The sequence below is a fragment of the Oculina patagonica genome, chromosome 4 (genome assembly GCF_052425735.1).
Source record: "Oculina patagonica isolate OP01 chromosome 4, crgOcupat, whole genome shotgun sequence".
Lineage (NCBI taxonomy): Eukaryota > Metazoa > Cnidaria > Anthozoa > Scleractinia > Oculinidae > Oculina > Oculina patagonica.
Window position 1 is genome coordinate 38559247 of NC_135761.1, and position 22565 is coordinate 38581811.

Sequence of the window (22565 nt, forward strand, 5' to 3'; positions counted from 1 at the left end):
AACATCTTATGTTTTCTCTAAAATGTTTTGACCGATTGACCCAATATTAGGACGTTTTATTCCTAACATACGTTGAAATCTTTTAATGATAACAAACCATTTTGGTGGCTTTCAGATTACCCACATGGTTTAAAAGTTGAAAAACTTTATAGTTAATCCTGATGGCCAACTTCAATTGCAGGGGGAAAAGGTAACAGTAAATCATGTGATACCTGTTGCTAAAGGTCAAATGACAAAGTTGAACTGGAAACATATCAAATTGACACCTTGAACAAAAATGAGTGTTGGAAGAGCCGTTACTGTTTGCTCCCATGATGTGGCACTTGACATACTTAAGGGTCCATTACCTCCTGAAAGAACAGTTGGAACCTGCACTTACCTCAAGCAATGCCACAAGTTATTTCAAATTTTTTAACGACAATTCAGAAGTTGACTGATATCTATAATGACATGGTTTGATAATTGGTATGGAGACGTTAAAGAAAGCAGTTCAAAAGTAACTAGTGGATTGAAGGAGCACTGGAAGAAATTCATTCTGCATATTATGTACAAAGATCTTAAAAGCACGACTATGGCTTTTTTAGGTGTTGTACAGTATGTACAAATGAATCACCCAGAATTGCACATCATTTCTAAAACAATGTTTAAAGATGATGTAGAAAACTATTTTTCTTTACAACGAGCAAGGGTATCATCAGTTGGTAAACCAACAACTTCGCATTTTTTATTAATCATCTGCGACTGAATTTCTTCTTAATTATGAAATGAAAGGCCTGCAAGGGAATTGTGTTTCCTATGATTTAGCATCTCTTGCAAACTTGGTTTCTCTCCCACTTTCAAAACACCAGCGAGTTTGGTGGCAGTTGACAAGAAGGGCAAACCAGCCCTCTCTCATGGCTGGTGTAATACGCAAGACGAATGGCTCATTTATCGGGACTACCTTACTGATATGAAAGGCCAGTAGTACCATATCAATTTATGTCCTAAGCAGTTAAGAAAAGATTGTAAGAAACCAATATGTCATTTTTCTAATATTACGCACGCATTGTAGTATGGCGATAGAAAGCAAGTTGCCAGACCTCTGAGAGACAACATTTTGCAGTTGAAAATGGCGGAATGCTCTTTGTCGCTTTACAACTTACAACTTAAATACGTTTACCGAATCGAACTAACAGATGATTTAAGGAATAGAGACCTTAATCTGCCAAGCACCAAGAATGAACTATGCAAAAAGGTATTTTATGCACACAAGCTTAGGGTGCCAAAATGCATTAGTGCACAAGATGAAGCAAGAATCAAAAAACAATCTTGGAAACAAAAGTTAAATGTAGAAAATAGCCGATTCACCTTACCCTTCCCGGTTGACTTAAATGAAGGATCGCAGATGGGAAGTTCCACTTTCATACTACGGCCAACAAGGTCACGATGTCATTGTCATTTTAGTTTTGACATTACCATTTGCAGCTCTGGCATATCACGTTTCCCAGTTTCTTAAAAATTTAGCAGCAATGAAAAATTTTAATTAACAGGAAGATTAAAAAAAACCGGAATGTTCCATTGTGGCAGGTATATTTTTAAGAAATGTTATCTTTTGATTGCAAGGGATGGCCTTTGCCACAGCATTCAACAAAGTATTTGCAAGGCAGCCCCACACCTGAGAAGGCATCACTGTAGACTTCAGTGATGCAGAACCAAAGGCTTTAGAGAAGCCAAGGAGGAAAAAGCGAAAGGATGTTACAGAGAACAAGTCTAGAGGCCAATGATCCTCAAGGTCTGCATACAAGCAGAGTTAATATTTCAGTTGTGAAAATGCATTTCCATGCAATTTTTTAAACATGGAATGTACCTCAATTTAAAAAAAATCATTTTAAGTCTTAAACTTCAACTTCGCAAATGACTGTTTGAAACACTTAATTTCAATGAGTTGAAAACAATGAAAATAATAAGTTAAAAAAATTAATTGTCATACAATGTAGATGAATACACAGTGGAAATATCGTCAATAACCAAATTTAAGAAGAGCCCAACCGATCCGTTCCACAAAATATCCACTCTGTAAGTTGAACTTGAGCTGGTTGGCAAATTTAGGAATGAGATTGAGCGCTTGCTGGGACGGCTTTCCCTGAAGAAAACTTGCTGGGATTTTATAAAATATCGATTGTACCTGGTGAAAAATCAACCGAAATCTTTTCGCTGGCAAAAAAGATTTTAATAATTGACTAACTTGATATACAAAGTAATTGTTAACTTTATTTCTATTGTTTTTGTCGCTGTATTCTGCTGTCACTGAAGAGGCAAAACAGATCTGTTTCCTTTTCTGTATGTAATACGAGCATGCAATCGATTTAGAGTCAGTTGAACAGCTCGCGTGGCCCAAAGCGAATGTGTGGAACGGCTATGTACAGCGTTTTATAGAATAACTACGCACAGGATAATCAGCTTGATCGATATAATTCTTGGTGAGTATCGGGGGTCCATTTCCTCTGTCGATTAAGCAGCCTTGAGCAGTTTGAGCGGCGTTTGATGTAAATATCGTGTTCAATCTGTTCAATCTTTTCAGCTCGCCAGCACAATGGGATGTAAAAATATATGCAAGCAATTCAAGTCCATTCAAGGTCATTCAGGTGGTGTATTACGGTATATTTAAAAAAACTGCCTCAAATTGTAAGTACAGTGTGAAGGATATTTCCCGTAGCTCTGACTTGTAGGAGACATGAAAACACTTATATAATTTTGTTTCCCCCGTCTGAATGGAACAAACTGAACCGGAAATTGAAAGACACAATGTTTTCATAGATCTGAAATAGATATTAGCATACAGATTTCTATGGATCGCCGACAAGGAGGAAAATAGAACTGACCCTCGCTAAAATGTTTAGAAAATTTTACGATAAAAACTGTCCTTTTCGTATCACTGAATTCAATTTCAGGCACACATTTTAGCCATTTCTTCAAGCAATTGATGTTTCTTGTGATCACAGTGCAACGGCTATTTTTATCCTTTGTGGCACTGACTTCCGTTGCTCCTTTACAAGAGTTCGGGCAATCCTTTGCGAGCATTAAGGCAATCCTTTGCAAGCATTTGGGCAATCCTTTGCGAGCTATTTTGACCAAAATCGAGATTTTTTCTCGTACTTTTCACTGAATCCATACATTTTACCTACCTACGCGGGGACTTCTAAGGTGCCTCCTAGAGGCCGGAACCCTGCGGGGCAATTAAGTATCCGAAGCACGAAATGTCCCCATTATCGGCTCGTCTATCAGACAGCTTGGGAGATGTTGCATTCGTTGAAAGACCACTTCAAGGATCTTGTTATGCGCCTGTTAGGAGATAAGGACCATTAGAAGGTCCTAGACATTGTGTGTAAAGTAGAGAATTAAATCGCAAGAAATCTCGGCCGGAGAGGGAGGATAGAGGTGCCCATGTGGCATGTTCCTTGCATCCTTTTAACATACAATGTTATTTTTGTAATAGGCAGGGTCTGATTAGCAGCAGCAAGATTGTCAAGCACTATGTTGTGATACTTAGTTTGATCACTTAAACAACAAAAAGTCTAACAAAAGCAGCTGCAACTGAGTTGCAAATTTAGTCAACCAGCATCCAATAGGCCAAATCCCCAGTGATGGTTCATATCTTTTAATAATAAGTTGCTGTGTAGCACTTTGTTCATGTACTTTGAAATGTTTTTTTTGTTAAAAAAAGTGCTAAAATGTTTTCTCTTTTAGCGATACGTTTCGGGAATAACCCCTTCATCAGTCACAATGCATGGTACTTAATTACTTAGTACTTAGTACTTAATTACTTAGTACTTGTCTTATTTTACTTTTGTCTTCTTTTATGTACAACCTTGTCAAAGCAATTAAATTTTTTTTTTAACTACTCAGCTCGTTTAGTTTATTTCTATTCTGAGTAGTTTTTTCGCCTATTCTAGTTAATTTATATTATGCTGTAATTTATCTTCTATTTAATTTGGCAAAATAAATATATGGTTGTTGTTGTTGTTGTTAAACCGTTGAGCGATTATCAAAGGTTGATGTTAAGGGACGGTTTGACTGCACTGCGGCTGGCATAGTCCGTGCGATCATGAACAGCAACACGGCAAGAAGACAGCGTGAGGAAAGAAGGCTGATTTTCAGGCTGGGAACACTTGCCCCAAGAGGCTTGAACGTGGACTTCGTGCGCACGACCTTTATATGGCATCTACGTCATATGTCGCGCGTTCATATCTTTTATCGCAATGACATGCTACTTGGAAGAGCATTGTGTACTGTTCTCGCAAGAACCACCTTACATACCTTATGAGTCCCTGACAGGGTATGCAAATGTTGTCACATTTCATGATTGTCTTGATTGTGAGCTCACTATGTTGGGTAAATAAGCTAGTTAGTATAAATATAGGAGATCCTGATACGAAAATACACTGATCAATTCATCCACGCAGCTCACACCAGTGCAGGAAAGGAACTGCAGGCAAGCTTTGGCTCTTATCGAAGAACATGATGATGCCCTGCTTGTGTCCGCTTCCATGAGCGTTAAAAGGGAAGAAGAAGAGAAGAGTAGACGGCGGAAGATAAGTAACATCAAAAGACTACAGGCGCTTTCGAATAGACTCCATGCACAAATTAAAAAGCTTAAGAGAGAAATTGAGAGAGAACTCAAAGAATTAATGTAAAAATTGCATTCTTATTTTTTCATCCTGTAAGGAATTTTTATCTATTTCCCTTTCAATATGTAAAAATATTTTATTAAAATTTTTTCCTAATTCCATTCTGTAAAATGTTTTAAAAAAGAAGTTGTAAAATTAAATAATATTCTCTCTAGGGGCTCCGCACAAAAAAGGCTTAGAATGCTGATTACGTAACCCTAGCATACTATTTTTTGCAGTCTTTTAGGTGTTTCAAATGCTTCTTTTCGCGTTTCTTTGTTTTCGCTTCATCGCTGCGCCACACTTTAATCCTCATGGCTGACCAAGTTCCTGTTGTTCCGGTTGATGTCCAACAGTTACAAGACGCTATAGCAGTTCCGCCAGCACAAGCTGGAGCTATGGCTTAAAAGTCCTTTGCGGATATTTCTTCTTTTAAGCCAGTTTTTCCATAAAGCTTTTTTCTCTGTAAATGCTTAAACTTTGTTCCAGATTAAAGACTTGTTAGCTTCTGTAAGTTTCTGGCCTATTTTTTAGTTTAGTTTGAGTTTTGAGTACGTTCAGAGTTTGTGGGATCATAGATTTTATATTCATATGGAGTTTCCAGGAGACTCTCCGCTGTAAGGCTGAGTCTCCCATATCTTATCTTGTCTAAGGCATTCTTTGCGGACAGCCCCAGAGAGAATATATTACTATTCTCTCTAGGGGCTCTACACAAAAAAGCCTTAGAACGCTGATTACGTAACCCTAGCATACTGCGTTCAGTCTGTGGCAATCCATCACGTGTCTCATTAGTATGGGCTCTTATATCAGGCCTTTCCCTTGTCGCGATAGCTCATTCAGTCTTTTCGGTGTTTCGAATGCTTCTTTTCACGTCCCGCCCACCTCCCCGCAGCGACGAACCGGCACTCCACCAGGAGCTCCCCGCTCCTGACCGCCTTAGGCTGAGTCTCCCATATTTTATCTAGTCTAAGGCATTGTCTGAGGACAGCCCCGGAGAGAATATATTACAATTATTTTTGCTTTTATTCAACAGTTCAAGAATTCAAGTCTCCACAATATTAAATTTCAAATGCATTTTTAACAGTCAAAACGTATTTATTTTCAGATGTGTCCATTTTAACCCGTGCTTGAAAAGTTCCAAATGTATTTGTATTGTCTTGTAATGTTTTAAAAAAGAAGTTGTAAAATTAAACACAAATTATTTTTGCTTTTATTCAACAGTTCAAGAATTTGAGTCTTACAATTTTAAATTTCAAATGCATTTTTAGCAGTCAAAACGTATTAATTTCCAGATGTGTCCATTTTAACCCAAGCTTTAAAAGTTCCATTTTAACCCGTGCTTGAAAAGTACCAAATGTATTTGTATTGCCTTCACGAAGCCACTCTTTTTTCTGAACACAATAGCAGGATTTATTTGTCCTTTTTCTTGCTAATTGCTGAGATCCTTCAGAGTTTACAATAAAGAAACATTAAGCACAATTCTAAAACCTTACTCTCCCTTTAAACTCCAATGAAGTTTTCAAATTTTTAAGTTTTATCACCTTTTCTTATACCAGCTGAACAATTTTTTTTGCATTTCAATACATTGTAAAGAAAAAACAAACAACGCTGTCATCTTTTGTTCCAATAAATTACAGCCATACCTTTTTGCCCTGATAGAAGTTCGGCTTATGTTCCTCTGGTTTGGCCGCCACCATTATGACAAATCAACCTCTAGTGTTCCTCTCAAGCATTCCTTACTTGCCAAAAATTGTTCATCTGCTACCCTTTGCACTTGAAAGTTCGATTGTGGCCCTCACGAAATATCCTGTTGAATACTTCCACTCTATTATTTGCGACCAAAATGCCCCTTACAGTACAGCCGATCAGATAACCAAAACCTCTCCTTCTATCTTTGCATCAAAGTAAAGGCAACAAAATTTCTGACAAATGTTTTTACATGCGAAAACCTACATTTTATCAAAAAAAAAAAACAGCTTAAGGGGGCAAAGCTGAAAGCAGCAGTACTGCAAGGAATTTCTCAAAATATACTAAGCCAACCGAATGCTTGTTTTTCCAAACAATCTACTGCTGGAGGAAAATGAGAATGGACTCTACTTTTTCTCTTTGGGAACAAACTGAAATCTGAAAAAGTCTTGCCATGCGGATTTCACCCCTCACCAAACAGCAAAACCCAGCCCAGCCCCTACAGGGCATGTAACCTCATTACTTGTTCAAAGGCAGATCTAAATTGGAGGAGGGTGTTCAAAGAGTGTGGTCATTCATTCCACCAGTCATATGTTCCAGCGTCGGTGGGTCCAATTTGCCAGGACACAATTCTTTGGAAAGTTATGGATCATGCCTAGAAGGCGAAAGAAGCTTTCTTTGCCTCCTGCAAACAGGACAATACAGGGACTGAAGCAGGTGTAGACGAACATTCCTTGGATAATGGTGAAGTCAGTTTCATTTCATTGTCCAACTCGGAGATTGAGAAACAAGCAGTCCAGCTGAACTCAGAGATAGCATCATGGCTGAAGTACACACCAGGAGAACGTTCCCGCTATGCCCGACCTCCCTCAGCTCCTACAGCATCAGAAATTAAGAAAGGACCAACACCCAAAAGCAAATTTGGCAATGATCCCATGCATGGTCGCCGGTTTAACCACCGGGCAGAGAAGGCAGCAACGGAATTCATTGAGAAGCTACACCTTGCTGCAGAGGAGGATCTGGGCTACCCATCTGGAAACGAGATAGTCTAGATAGATTATTACACTTTACTTTTTTAATGAGAATATTATTTTTTGATCCAGGCTAAATCTTTCCAAAATCTCAGTCTTGGATTAATGCAATAATTGGAATGCTGCAGAACAAGAAGGCCCTTTTAAAAAGAACAGCATTGTCCCTGGGTAGTTTTTCGTGGACAATAGATAGCTTCAAAGAGCAGTTGAAAAAATGAACAAAGGTCCAATGACCAGTGATGAGTTTGTGATGGATGGAAAGCGATGGAGGATGGTCTTTACTAATCCAAACTACAGTCTGTATCTTCAGCTGAGGTCAGCAGTCACTTCAATTAGAGTTGCGATCAGGTACATATTGACCAAAGGCAAACCATGCAATCCTACTGCAGTGGACCAACAGCAGAAGGGTATTCTAGAGAGGTGCGAAATCCTTCCCACCATTCCTTTTGATGTCAGTGGACATCTTTGCTTGTCAAGGAATCCTGACAGAACGTATCCAACTACCAGGCTATGTTGAAATCTCATGTGAAAGGTGAGTCCCATTTTTCCCTTTTTAAGTTTAGAATAGCCTCAGTGGGTAATGTATTTCAGGGCACTATATCCAGTTATTAGGTTTCAACAATCATATTTGATATTTCAATTTTACCAAACAGGTACCATCTCTTTGGATTGACATTTTGGAGTGGCGGGCACTATAGAGGCGCGGTGTTGGTCAACGGAGTTTGGCATCATTATGATGGACTGTGGGAGAGGAATACAAGAGGGCAGGCAGGCCTGTGCAAAAATGCACAGGGAAACCATGCACCCCACAAGGCTTCCTCCTTTCACACTGTGTTTATAGAGTATGTGCGCGGTGGCCATGTTGGAGGAGTAAAACAATAAAACCATTTTCCTTTGGGAAAAAGTTTCATTTTCATGCAAATATTTTTCAATTGTTTACTCCTCCAACATGGCCGCCGCGCACAGATCTATATCTATGAGAAGCTTATAAAACAGTGAACATTTGGAATATCATTACATCGAACTTAAAACTTCTTAAAAATATTTCATCTTTTAAATTTCATGTAAAATCAAAATTAATGGAGGAGTTTTTAACATAGATTAATTAGGAGTAATTCATTTTATCCAAATTTTTATTATTGTAATTTTTTATCATTGTTATGTTTATCACTGTAATTTTATATAATTTTGAAATTTTAATTTCTACTGTAATTTATTGTCACTGAAAAGCCCCGTAAGGGGAGTGTCAAATTAAAGTACTGTATTGTATTGTATTGTATTGTATTGTATTGTATTGTATTGTATTGTATTGTAAGCTTTTGCAGTAAATGATTTACTGTATCCTTTAAGTTTGTTAATAGTAAAATAGTGTGTATGAGAAAGAAACAGGTGAATAGAAATGTGGAGTTTAAGTATTACAGAGGCAGATTCTAATTAATAGAAAGTACAATTAAACACAAACACAAAACTGATGTCAGTGGACATCTTTGACCAAAAAAATTAAATTAAAAGAAGCAAGAACATGTATATCAGTCACATTATATACAGAATTATGATTTACATTGTAATCATTGTGATATAAAGTAAGGTTCGAGGTAATAATACTCTCTCGAATGGGGTGGGGAAGGGCTATGTTTAGTAAAAGAGTATGCATGTAAGGCTAATAGCAAAAGAGAACATTAAGAATTTCACCATGAACTCGACTTTCAAATTGTGATTAAATATCACTTGAAGTGTTTGTCATGAGATATTTTATATGTAAAAGTTGCTTGGTGCTAGCAGTTTTCAAAGATATGAATTTATCAATTTTTGTTAGTAAAACGTAACAATCAATAAACAGACAGTACTTGACATTTAATTTAATATTTGATTAAAATTTTTTCCTAATTCCATTCTGTAAAATGTTTTAAAAAAGAAGTTGTAAAATTAAACACAAATTATTTTTGCTTTTATTCAACAGTTCAAGAATTTGAGTCTTACAATTTTAAATTTCAAATGCATTTTTAGCAGTCAAAACGTATTAATTTCCAGATGTGTCCATTTTAACCCAAGCTTTAAAAGTTCCATTTTAACCCGTGCTTGAAAAGTACCAAATGTATTTGTATTGCCTTCACGAAGCCACTCTTTTTTCTGAACACAATAGCAGGATTTATTTGTCCTTTTTCTTGCTAATTGCTGAGATCCTTCAGAGTTTACAATAAAGAAAAATAAGGCACAATTCTAAACACCAATGAAGTTTTCAAATTTCTAAGTTTTATTACCTTTTCTTATACCAGCTTAACATTTTTGTGTTTTGCTGCAGCCGCAATGGCTGCAAGCAAAACACATTAAGAGCTGAAGTTTGTGCCGTAAGGTGTAAGGTGTAAGTGCCGTAAGGTGTAAGTGCCGTAACAGAGGAGAAATCTGAACTACCAATGTCAATCAAATCCATGAACAAACAAAATCGAAACCAATGAACCGTAGCGCTGATCGCATTCGAAGTTACGGGCCAAAGTATTCGAACGCAAACCACGTTGGACACGTTGGAAAACAGAAAACCGATTTAAAAGTATATCGCATTGGGAAAGAAAACAAACTGTGGCGCGACCACTCCAGTTTTATGAGAAAATTATTCTGCAGTTTTCATCATTTACGAAAAGAGCGAAGACTTGGAACCTCGCCGAAGGTCATAAATATTTTCTCCAAAGGACCGGTTAGTGCACAGTTTGTAAACTTTCGCTTTGAAAATAAACTTACCCTCACCTTGTCTACACTGTCTACAGCATACTAGTACTGTATTAACTCTGAACTTCATATTTTAAAATAAAATGTATGAACGTGTAACTTGTCACGCAAAGACAGCTGGAAAGGAATATACCATGCTGGTAGGCTGCACCGCTAATTGTAGCTGTATTCGAGCTATATAAAAGACAGCTAGAAACGAATTAATACTAGTAACATCACAATGGGAAAGAAACTTATTCAGTGGTGCACACCGTCGAAAACAAAGAAATATTAAAGGAAGTTCTCATTCACCAGATTCACTGCATCAGATGCAACATTCGTCAGTTCGTGTTTAAATGCGTGGCGACCAGTTTGTTTACTAGTTATTAAAAAATAATACGGTCTTCATTTAATAAACAGTTCATCCTTAAATTTCAGCTTTTCTACGACTGACAGGTAGGTACTATAGTATAAGCCCTGCTAAAATAGCTGGAAAGGGAAAGTTTTTTGAAAAATGAATTTTTGACTGCCAGACGCGCTGGCACCACATGTTTATTTTGTGAAGATTAATTAAACGCCGTGAAAAATAGAATTTGATGTCCAGCGAGCCACTGCATCTTCAGCTACGCAGTCCTCAGTGAATCCTCCAACTTCACAAATTTCTAAAACTTTAAGAAAACGAACTTTCGCAGAATCAAAAATTGGTCCTTATCGATCTTCCGATCTTGTTGTGAAGACACTGAAATTCGACGAGTGTTCATGCGTGAAGGGATGACTCACGAATGATAATAATTATTTGTAAACTTTCGCTTTCAAAATGAACTTTGCGTTACGTTCAACGCCGTCTTTCTGTTGTTGTACGCCGGTGCGCGTGCGATTATTTATAATTTCTGAATTTTGCATATTTAACTCAGGGTGACACAACAAGTTTGTTAAGAGTTAGTTGTTCCAGTGTTTAATTTGGGTGAAAGTGGTTAAAGAACCACTGTCTTGTCACTAATAAATATATCACATTGAGTTCTTATAAGGTCAATAGATTCTGTCTTTTTCGTTGTTGTTAAAACGCTACCATTGTGACAATGATTCCAAATACAACTAACGGTAACCAGTGAGATAACGCCACTAAAAGAATCACATTGAGTTCATTGAGATTTTTTTATAATGTTAAGAGTTACTGTTTTTTATCAAAGAGACAATCATGTCAGACATTACGTTAACTTACTAGTAATTAAATTATGTTTGCTGTCTTTGATTTCAACATAACATTGATCAGTAAAATTATCAGGATTGAATTAACACAAAGTGACTACAATATAGTGCAATTATTAACCTGCACACAAGTGACAGACAATAAAAGACGTTGGATTTCAATCTCGACTCACTTGTCTTTCATCAACATGTTCCCTAAGACTTTGCTCTAGCAGCAAAACACATGGACCCATTGGGGCCCTATTTTTTTTTCTGCATTTCAATACATCGTAAAGAAAAAACCAACGCTGTCATCTTTTGTTCCAATAAATTCCAGCTATACCTTTTTGCCCTGATAAAAGTTCGGCTTATGTTCCTCTGGTTTGGCCGCCACCATTACGACAAATCAACCTCTAGTGTTCCTCTCAAGCATTCCTTACTTGCAAAAAATTGTTAATCTGCTTCTCTTTGCACTTTTAAGTTCGATTGTGGCCCTCACGGAGTACCCTGTTTAATACTTCTACTCTATTATTTGCGACCAAAATGCCCCTTACAGTACAGCCAATCAGATAACCAAAACCCCTCCCTCAATCTTTGCATCAAAGAAAAGGCAACACAATTTCTGACAAATGTTTTTACATGCGAAAAGCTACATTTCATCAAACAGACAGCTTAAGGGGACAAAGCTGAAAGCAGCAGTACTGCAAGGAATTTCTCAAAATATACTCAGCCAACCGAATGCCTGTTTTTCCAACAGTCTACTGCTGGAGGAAAATGAGAATGGACTCTACTTTTTCTCTTTGGAAACAAACTGAAATCTGAATAAGTCTTGCTATGCGGATTTCACCTGTCACCAGACAGCAAAACCCAGCCCAGCCCCTACAGGGCATGTGACCTTGTTACTTGTTCAAAGGCAGATCTAAAGTGGAGGAGGGTGTTCAAAGGGTGTGGCCATTCGATCCACCGATCATATGTTCCAGCGCCGGTGTGTCCAATGTGCCAGGACAGAATTCTTTGGAAAGTTATGAAACATGCCTAGAAGGCGAAAGAAGCTATCTTTGCCTTCTCAATACAGCGACTGGGGCAGGTTTAGACGAACATTCCTTGGAAAATGGTGAAGTCAGTTTCATTTCATTGTCCAACTCGGAGATTGAGAAACAAGCAGTCCAGCTGAACTCAGAGATAGCATCATGGCCGAAGTACACACCAGGAGTAAGTTCCTGCTCTGCCCGACGTCCCTCAGCTCCTACAGCATCAGAAAATAAGAAAGGACCAACACCGAAAAACAAATTTGGCAAAGACCACACGCATGGTTGCCGGTTTAACCATCACGCAGAGAAGGCATTCAGAGACGAAATGGTCTAGTTAGACAATCACACTTTTCTTTTTTTATGAGAATATTGTTTTTTGATCCAGGCTAAATCTTTGCAAAATCTCATTCTTGAATTTACTCAATAATTGGAATGCTGCAGGACAAGAAGGCCCTTTTTAAATAAACAGCATTGTTCCTGGGTGGTTTTTTGTGGACAATAGATAGCTTCAAAGAGAGAGCAGTTGAAAAAATGAACAAAGATCCAATGACCAGCGATGAGTTTGAGATGGATGGAAAGCGATGGAGGATGGTCCTTTATATCCAAACTGCAGTCTGTATCTTCAGGTGAGGTCAGCAGTCACTTCAATTAGAGTTGCAATCAGGTACATATTGACCAAAGGCAAACCATGCAATCCGACTGCAGTGGACCAACAGCAGAAGGGTATTCCAGAGAGGTGCGAAATTCTTCCCACCATTCCTTTTGATGTCAGTGGACATTTTTGCTCGTCAAGGAATCGCGAGGGAACGTAGCCAACTACCAGGCAATGTTGAAATCTTACGTGAAAGGTGAGTCCTATTTTTCCCTTTTTAAGTTTAGAATAGCCTCAGTGGGTAATGTATTTCAGGGCACAATATCCAGTTATTAGGTTTCAACCATCATATTTGATATTTCAATTTTACCAAACAGGTACCATCTCTTTGGATTGACATTTTGGAGTGGCGGGCACTATAGAAGCGCGGTGTTGGTCAACGGAGTTTGGCATCATTATGATGGACTGTGGGAGAGGAATACAAGAGGGCAGGCAGGCCTGTGCAAAAATGCACAGGGAAATCATGCACCCCACAAGGCTTCCTCCTTTCACACTGTGTTTATATCTATGGAAGCTTTTGCAGTAAATTATTAATTGTATCCTTCAAGTTTGTTAATAGTAAAAGTAGAGTGCGTATGAGAAACAGGTGAATAGAAATGTGGAATTTAAGTATTACAGAGGCAAATTGTAATTAATAGAAAGTACAACTAAACACAAACACAAAACTGAAACATTCTACACAAATAATTAAATTAAAAGAAGTAAGAACATGTATATCAGTCACATTATATACAGAATTATGATTTACATTGTAATCATTGTGATATAAAGTAAGGTTCGAGGTAATGATACTCTCTCGAATGGGGTGGGGAAGGGCTATGTTTAGTAAAAGAGTATGCATGTAAGGCTAATAGCAAAAGAGAACATTAAGAATTCCACCATGAACTCGACTTTCAAATTGTGATTAAATATCACTTGAAGTGTTTGTCATGAGATATTTTATATGTAAAAGTTGCTTGGTGCCAGCAGTTTTCAAAGATTTTGAATTCATCAATTTTTGTCAGTATAAAGTAACATTCAATAAACAGAAAGTACTTGACATAATTTAAGTTATTTTAAAATGATGGTCTTTTAAGTATGAGGGTGATTCTACTTGCTGCACTAATAGATACTAAGAAATTAATTTAATTTTTTTGTTCAGTTTTGACCATTCTGCAATTATTTTTTAGGTAATTGTTTCACGGCTTAAAGGAAATCATTCTACGCCCACAAAATACAGTTTTTTTTTAACAAATTCTTTTTAGTTAAAAAAAAGAGCGGAAGGTTTCGACCCAAAAAAATCCTGCATAAGCACTCAGCAAAAAAAATCCTGCAAACTGAAAATTTCCCATCACTTTTCTAATGGTCTGTCCCTTACAGCTCAGAGTTAAAGTTAAAGATTAATATGCCAACAGACCGTTTTAACAATGCTATGCTTTTTATGTATTTTTACATAAACATTTTAAAGTGAGAAAAGATTGGAATAATAAGTTCAAAGTTACAGTTGCTAATTGCCAAAAAGAAAGAAACGTTAACCATTATTCAAATCAATGTTGTTGAATAGTATGATCGTTGCTAGCTTTCTTGTAATTTTTTAAATAAATTTCTTGTATCATTTAGGGAAATTCGTTTTTGGCAAAGATACTTCTCATCACCATACAAGAGTTCCTCTCCTTGGCCCTCTACATTTGTCGCTAAATGGTCGGGAAAATGTGTTCAAAGTATTTTTTAAACTGTTATTCAATATGTACATAAGTATTATCAGAGGAAACAAGCAATTGAACTTATTCTTAAGTTGTGTTATGCAGGTTGGAGCCTCATCTGTGAGAGAATCCTTAGTGCATTTGGCAACCAATGTAAAGATCTTCAATTTCTAACACTGCTTAATTTTTTTGAAAGTTACCTCCCTTTAGTCCTTACAAACTACACTCTCATCTTCCATTCCAATAAATTCCAGCTCTATCTTTTTGCTCTGAAAAGAGTTTGGTTTATGTTCCTCTGCTTTGGTCACCACCATTATGATAAATCGCCTCTAGTGTTCCTCTCAAGCGCTCATAACTGGATAAAAATTGTTCATCTGTTTCTCTTTGCACTTCAAAGTTCGACTGGGGCCTTCGCGGAATATCCTGTTGAATACTTCCACTCTACTATTCACGACCAAACTGCCCCTTACAGTACAGCCAATCAGATAACTAAAACCTCAAAAAAAAATTTCCAACAAACGCTTTTACCTGTGAAAAGCTACATTTTATCTCGATTAAGGGGGCAAAGCTGAAAGCAGCTGAAGTACTGAAAAGGGTTTCTAAAAATATACTCGGCCAACCCAATGCCTGCTTTTCCAAACATTCTACTGCTGGAGGAAAATGAAAATGGACTCTACAATTTCTCGTTGGGAACAAGCTAAAATCTGAATAAGTCTTGCCATGCAGATTTCACCTGTCACCAAACAGCGAAACCCAGCCCACCCCTACAGGGCATGTGACCTTGTTACTCGTTCAAAGGCAGATCTAAATTGGACAGTGTTCAAAGGGTGTAGTCATTCGTTCGGCCAGTCTTGCGTTCCAGCGTTGGTGTGTCCAATTTGCCAGGACGGAATTCATCAGAAAGTTATGGAACATGCCTAGAAGGCGAAAGAAGCTATCTTCGCCTCCTGCAAACTGGACAAAACAGTGACTAAGGCAGGTGTAGACGAACATTCCTTGGATAATGGTGAAGTCAGTTTCATTTCATTGTCCGACTCAAAGATTGAGAAACAAGCAGTCCAGCTGAACTCAGAGATAGCATCATGGCCGAAATACACACCAAGAGAAAGTTCCTGCTCTGCCCGACCTCCCTCAGCTCCTACAGCATCAGAAAATAAGAAAGGACCAACACCGAAAAACAAATTTGGCAACGATCCCACACATGGTCGCTGGTTTAATTATCAGGCAGTTTAGAGACGAAATGGTCTAGTTAGATAATCACACTTTTTATGAGAAAATATTTCCAAAATCTCGGTCTTGGGTTTATTCAATTATTCTTGAAATTTCATTTTCCATTTTTCTGAGTTTAGCTTGTCAACATTTTACTATTTTTGGCCTGTTTGTAATCACCTGCATTAAAAGTAGGAAGGATGAACTGAACTTTGAAAAGCTTTAATTCAAGTCAAAAATCAAAAATGCAGTTGCCCGATCAGCCTACTGGAAAAACCCCAAGTAAGGGAAATGTCAAGATGCCAATATGCTGGTAATAACGAAATATGATGGCACTAATGAAAAGTGGCTTTCCTTTTGGAACAAATTCGAAGGGGAAATTGATGCAGCCGATATTCCAGGGTTACCAAATTTGCCTATCTTACAGAATTACTGGAATGTGATGTGTGCCTGCCTTTTGTGAAGGTTATGAAGGTGCTAAGAATATCTTGAAGTCCAATTATGACAAGACAAGCGAAATTGTGAGAGCATATATGATGATAATGATGATGCTGACAAATATAAAAGCAACAAGGTACCAGCTGCAGGAATTTATCATTGTTATTTTTGTATTTTGTTTATTTATTGTTTTACTACATAAAATTACATCAAAAAAGAAATGTACAGCACAAAAAAAAGAAAAATACAGTTACCAGTATATATTCCTTAATTAAGGAGTATAATAACATTTGTAGTTTGCCTGCAATTAACAAACTACAAAGTATTATGTATGACTTTGTGATTGAAGGGGGGAGGGGGATTTTACTTCCTAAAAACTGATCCCTAAGGCACTACTCCATGTAAACCCGATCCCCAGCCCTGGGACTATGCTAGGTTTAGGGGCAGCATTAGGTATACAAAGTGCAGTACACAGGTTATAACTTCTATTTGCCCGAAAAATGACTGTGGACATACTGGATAATTTTTAACTTGTTTGATTTGAAATGTACATTTTTATGTCCCACCAATTTTCTAATTTGTCTGCTCAAAATAAAAGTTTGGAAGGACACATGTCCTCAAAGTGTGAAAAATTATTACCAGTGCTGTTAAGAAGTAAAATATGTCTTTTTAACATGTTTACAGTGTCATAAAATTATATTTCTTCTTTTATTCTTGAAACAGGATCATCCGTTTATGTGTAGAATTATATTGTAAAAATCCATGGGTGTTGGACTCTTTGAGGGAGTTTCTCTACCTACCAAGCAACAGAACTATAAGGTATAAAGTCCATAAAGTTTAACACATTTTAACTTTCCACTTTAATTTCACGGAATCATGGTAGTTGTATTCATTATGCGCGTGACTTAGCAGGGATGAATACAACTACCATGATTCCGTGAAATTAAAGTGGAAAGTTAAAATGATCCCCTGCAGCCAGGTACGATATAAAGTGAATGGGACAGAAACAGTTTTTTGTAACTGCAATTTAGGTACCACAAAAACAAGGTAACACAGCAACCAGGGTGAGACCCCAAAATGTTAAGATGGTGTGCACAGGAAGACAAAGCGAGCAACTTACAGGCACAGGATTATATGGGTGGATTGGTGTTAGACTAAATGAAAGTACATGTTAGTAAAACGCAATGCACTGTATTTATTTGATTTTTTTTAAATTTTTAGCTGAAAATTTTCAGCAACAACTCATGCATATAACATGAGAGTGGTAATTATTTATGGGGAGGGGGGAGGTAAATGAGAGAAAAACAAAAAACCCCTCCCATTCAGCACCCACCCCCTCCCCATAAATACTGACCATTTCCAAAAGTGATATCTTTTGGGAAAAGAAAAGAAAATTTCACCTCTCAGTTTTAAATATACAATTGGCTGGATAGAATTGTCATTGTATTTTGACCTGTACTTTAGTGTTGATGTACCATTATTAAATTGAATTTATATTGATTACTTTAAATTAATTTGTATTTTCTAGGAAGACATTGAAATGATGGTAAAGGATGGGAAACATAAGCTTGTTGGGTTTGTGGATCTAGGAGAAATGCAAAATGCATTTGAAAAGATGGCAGGTGAGCCAATTGATGTAATCCAGGTCACGTGTTATTCTTTTACAGTTGACTTTGTTATGACACAAACCTTGCTTTCCGTATGAAAGTTTAGTGCCTATTACAGCACAAGAGCAACTGTAGTAAGGTTTACACAAAGTCATCTCTTCCCTCTCTGCTTCTTGTAAAAGCTTGAGTAATTATCAATTTATGTTTTTTATGTCCAGGTCAAAGCTGTGAGCCAAAACTTGCAACACATGTACTGCAGTTTATATTCCTAAGTGACAGTGGATTTTAACTTCCTATTGCACAATTTCCCACATTCATGTATGACAACTGACCTTTTTCATGCTCTTGTGGGATGGAGTGCTTTAAATGATGGAGGCTGGCTTTCACATCTACTGGTGTATATTGAATGGTGCAGAAGTGAACCGACAGTTCATAAAGCTCCACTTCTATGGAGAAAATGAAGCAATGGAAAAGAATTTCACTGCCCATAATATTTACACTGGTGAGCCTATGGTGTTTATGATGGATTGCAATTGTAAGTATAATGTTTCCTGTAGCATTATTTGTTCCTTTCATGCAATATAACATGATCTTTTGGTACATATTGGCTGCTCAAAACAAAACATATGAAAAGCTCAAATGGAAATACATAATTTTAAAAAGATATGTAACAACATTTTGAAGAGTTCAATGGAAGGTTCAGGAACCCGATGTCTAACTTTTAGTGGCAAAACAATCTTCTGAAACCAGTTTTAGGAGGCCTTCAATTATGACCAAGGGGAATTTTTAATATCCTTCCACCATAAACTTACAGTGGAACATTTTCAGTTGGATCCCGCTTCCAAAATGAGAAACCATTTTGCTAAAGATGTCTTGGACAGAAACATGCTAGCCCTCATGAAGGTACATCAGTGTTTTAAAATTGACAAGTTTATATTTTATACTATGGTGGCCTACAAAGGGACATGCTGCCCATATTTAATTTTAAGTTTTATCACATGATAAATAAAAATTATTGTGCGATTAATAAAAATTAAAGCCGCCCCAAGTTGCTTTCAAGTGAGGAGAGTGAAAGGAGGCAAGCCGCAGCTGTGGATGAGTTGTTGCCCCACCCCTCTCAGGCTGTTCTACATCCTTTTAGCCCACACCTGCCAGCCGAAGCAGAAACATTAGACAGAAATGCAGACTTGAATAATGTAGAGACAGGCAATAACTCTGAGCATGTACCAGTAGCCGCAGTTATGCCACAGCCAAAACGTACCGTCTTAGTGAACAGGTTAAATATTAAGCAGGATATGATTGACTTATTCGAGATCCACTAATTATGGTTCAAGACATAGAGATAATTGTTATTGATGCCAGGGGAGTTGAAGAAGTGGGCAGAGGTTTTGGGGTGCTTAGAGATGTTTTTTCTCTGTTTTGGAAAGAAGCATACGTTTCTCTTTTTATCGGAGAAAATGAGTGTGTACCATTTGTTAGACATGACTATCAAAGAGAAGAATGGGTTGCAGTTGGCAGAATTTTGGTAAAAGGATATTTGACCTGTCAATACCTACCAGTCCGAATGTTAGCAAAATCCTTTGTTGTCTGAAGGCAAACCCTGGCAATGATGGATAAAGGGATAGCCTTAAGTTTACCATAAGATATATTAAAGGTCTTGACACTCCTCAGAAATTATCAAAGTTTGTACGGTTTATCAGTGGGTCTGAGTTAATGTTTTTTTGATGCCATTCAAGTACATTTACAAGTACATTAACAACTTTGTTGACTTGAGATGCCGACCAAATGCCCATACCTGCAAAACTGTGTTGGAACTATCGTGAACTTATCGATCCTTTCCTGAACTTGGGGAGGAGTTTATTGAAATACTTGCTTCAGATTACTGGAAAATGGACATTGTGTGTTATGATTTGGTCCCAAAGAAGGCTGTTAACTTTACTTGTCAGTTCTGTGATATTTTGTTTTAGAACTTCTCATCTCCTCTTATTATACTGGTAGATTGTGTTGGCATAGTCTAAAACATGGACTGGACTCTGGACTGGACCCTGGACTCTGGACTCTGGACTCTGGACTCTGGACTCTGGACTCTGGTCAATTTTTTTTTTTAAAAATATCTTCATTAAATATTAAAAAAAGTTAAATATTAACATAAAACCAGATTGATTATCAAATGTCTTTAATTTTATTTTTGTTTTTTAAAAAATATTTTAATATTTTTTTCTTAAAAGCTTCTTTCAAAATATCATGATAAGGATGTTTTGATAGCGACTCCTGTGTAGTCATGTACAGGGCGTCCGCGTTTTTGTGCCTGTTATAAAGGAAAAAAAGTATTTATTATTTTAATCTAGTCGGTCTAGATTAAAATCTTGTGAAAACTACTCTCGTCCATGCAGCGCATGGACTACGCGCTGTCTGCTCTCAGAGATGCCAATCTGTCCTCGTTACCAGTGATGGATAAAAAAAATTCTCCCAATCTCCACTACAAATACAATAGTTACTTTTTTCTCCATTTTCTGGTTTAAAGGTTGTGATGACTTGTGTTTAAAACATGAAACCAGTTCAATTTCCAGCCAAAAAAATATAATTTACTACATTACGCGGCCTCTAGCTTGGTGCTACGTCACCGACAAAGGAAAGCGTCTTTCAAAAAAGGTTAGAATGTTTTGATAACGACTCTTGTGCAATCATGTACCAGGAAGCGTCTGAGTTTCTGTGTCTTTTTACCATTTAACAAGACAATGACTAAGAAGTCGGTCTAGATAAAAATCTTGTGAAAACAGTCTATTCATGGACTACGCCCTGTCTGCTCTCAGAGGTGCCAAACTTTTAAAAAAATATTTCGAATCTTTACTTTAAAAGACAATCTTTACTTACTTCCCCGAATTTTGGTTTAAAGTTTGTTATGTACCGTGTTTAAATCATGAAACCAGTGAAATTTTTGACCCAAATTTACTACATTACCGGGCTTCGTCACCGACAAAGGAAAGCGTCTTTTAAAATATGATAAGAATGTTTTGATAACGACTCTTGTGCAATCATGTACCAGGAAGCGTCTGAGTTGTTGTGCTTGTCTATCATTCAACAAGACAATGACTAAGTAGTCTGCCTTGATAAAAATCTTGTGAAAACTTCTCTCGTCCAATCATGGACTACGCCCTGTCTGCTCTCAGAGATGCTAATCTGTCCTCGTTACCCGTGATCTACATCTACATCTACATTTATAAATATGTCGGTAAAAAGTCCATACAGATATCACACCAACAATAAAAAAAAATCGCCCAATCTCCACTGTAAATACAAACTACTTTTTATTGATATTTTGGTTTAAAGAGTGTGATCGATTGTTTTTGAAACATGAAACAAGTAAAATTTCAGGCCAAAAAACTGAAAAAAAGAATAATTCGCTACATTACCCGACCTCTAGCTTGGTGCTACGTCACCGACAGAGGAAAGCGTTTTTAGAAATATCATGATAAGGATGTTTTGATAACGACTTTCGTGCAATTATGTTCCAGGAATGGTCTACGTCCTGTCTGCCGTGAGTTTGTTTTACCATCGTGCTTTTAGGCCTTATAAAAGGAAAATAAAGATCCTTCCAACAGTTTGTCAAGAAAGCTTTTTAAGCTGTTCGCATCGATACGCTCAACATAAAGGAAAAAAAACACATTCAGTTACAGGCACAGTTGTTGGCTTCGTTAAACACCAGAACGTCCGTCACTCGGGAGCAGGTCCACAGCAACCGCATGGGCATGCGAGATGTCAAACTTTTCAGGCGATTCCAGTGATAGGTATGTTCTGATTCTGACATATTTATGAGCGTGATTTTCACCGAAGTTACATCAGTTTATCCGATAGTAATATATGAGTTTCTGTTACATTTTCGTGGCGACGAATGCAATATTGTTATGGTAGAGCCAATGAAAGAATCGCAGGAAGCATCAAAGCACCAAATCTTTATACATATTTAATTTTTTCAAATGTTCTGTATAAAAGATGTGAGTAAAAATAAAGTTATGTTATGTTAAGCGAAGTGAATGCATCGAATGAATAGTGTGTCACAGTTTAAATAACTATGAAACGGAGAAGAAAGTTGAGATTGTATTTAAAAAGTGGAAATTGAGAGAATTTTATTTTGTCCATCACAGGTCAGCGAAAACAGATTGGCATCTCTAAGGGCAGACAGGGAGGAGACAGGGCAACTGAGGGGGCAACAAAGACCAAGAGAAAATCAAATTACTAGTCAGCCCCCCAATTGGACGAGAGTACAGTAGAACCCTGGTAACTCGAACTCGGATAACTCGAACAACCCCGCTAACTCGAACTAACTTCCATTTCCCTTGGATTTGAACCCACCTTTCAGTCTTATTCAATCGACCTAGACCGACTATCGATTTTTTTCTTAATTATTGCCGTGTTAAATGGTAAACAGGCACAGAAACTCGGACGCTTCCCTGTACATGACTGCACAAGAGTCGCTATCAAAACATCCGCATCATGATATTTTGAAAGACGCTTTCAAAATAAAAATAAAAAAAATCATAAAATAAAAAGAAAATTAACAAATTAAAAGTAAAAACATTTGTTAATCAATCTGGTTTTATATTAATAGTTACTTGTTTAATATTTAATGAACATATTTAAAAAAAAATGACCAGAGTCCAGAGTCCATAGTCCAGAGTCCAGGGTCCAGAG

General features: G+C 37.2%; 1 protein-coding gene and 1 pseudogene across 1 annotated transcript in view; one reads left to right on the top strand and one right to left on the bottom strand.

Annotated features, from left to right (window-relative positions):
- LOC144650261 (uncharacterized) overlaps positions 1-22565 on the bottom strand; it is a 355735-nt gene that overhangs the window by 265485 nt on the left and 67685 nt on the right. The window lies entirely within an intron of this gene.
- On the top strand, positions 19097-19840 carry LOC144648430 (uncharacterized; annotated as a pseudogene).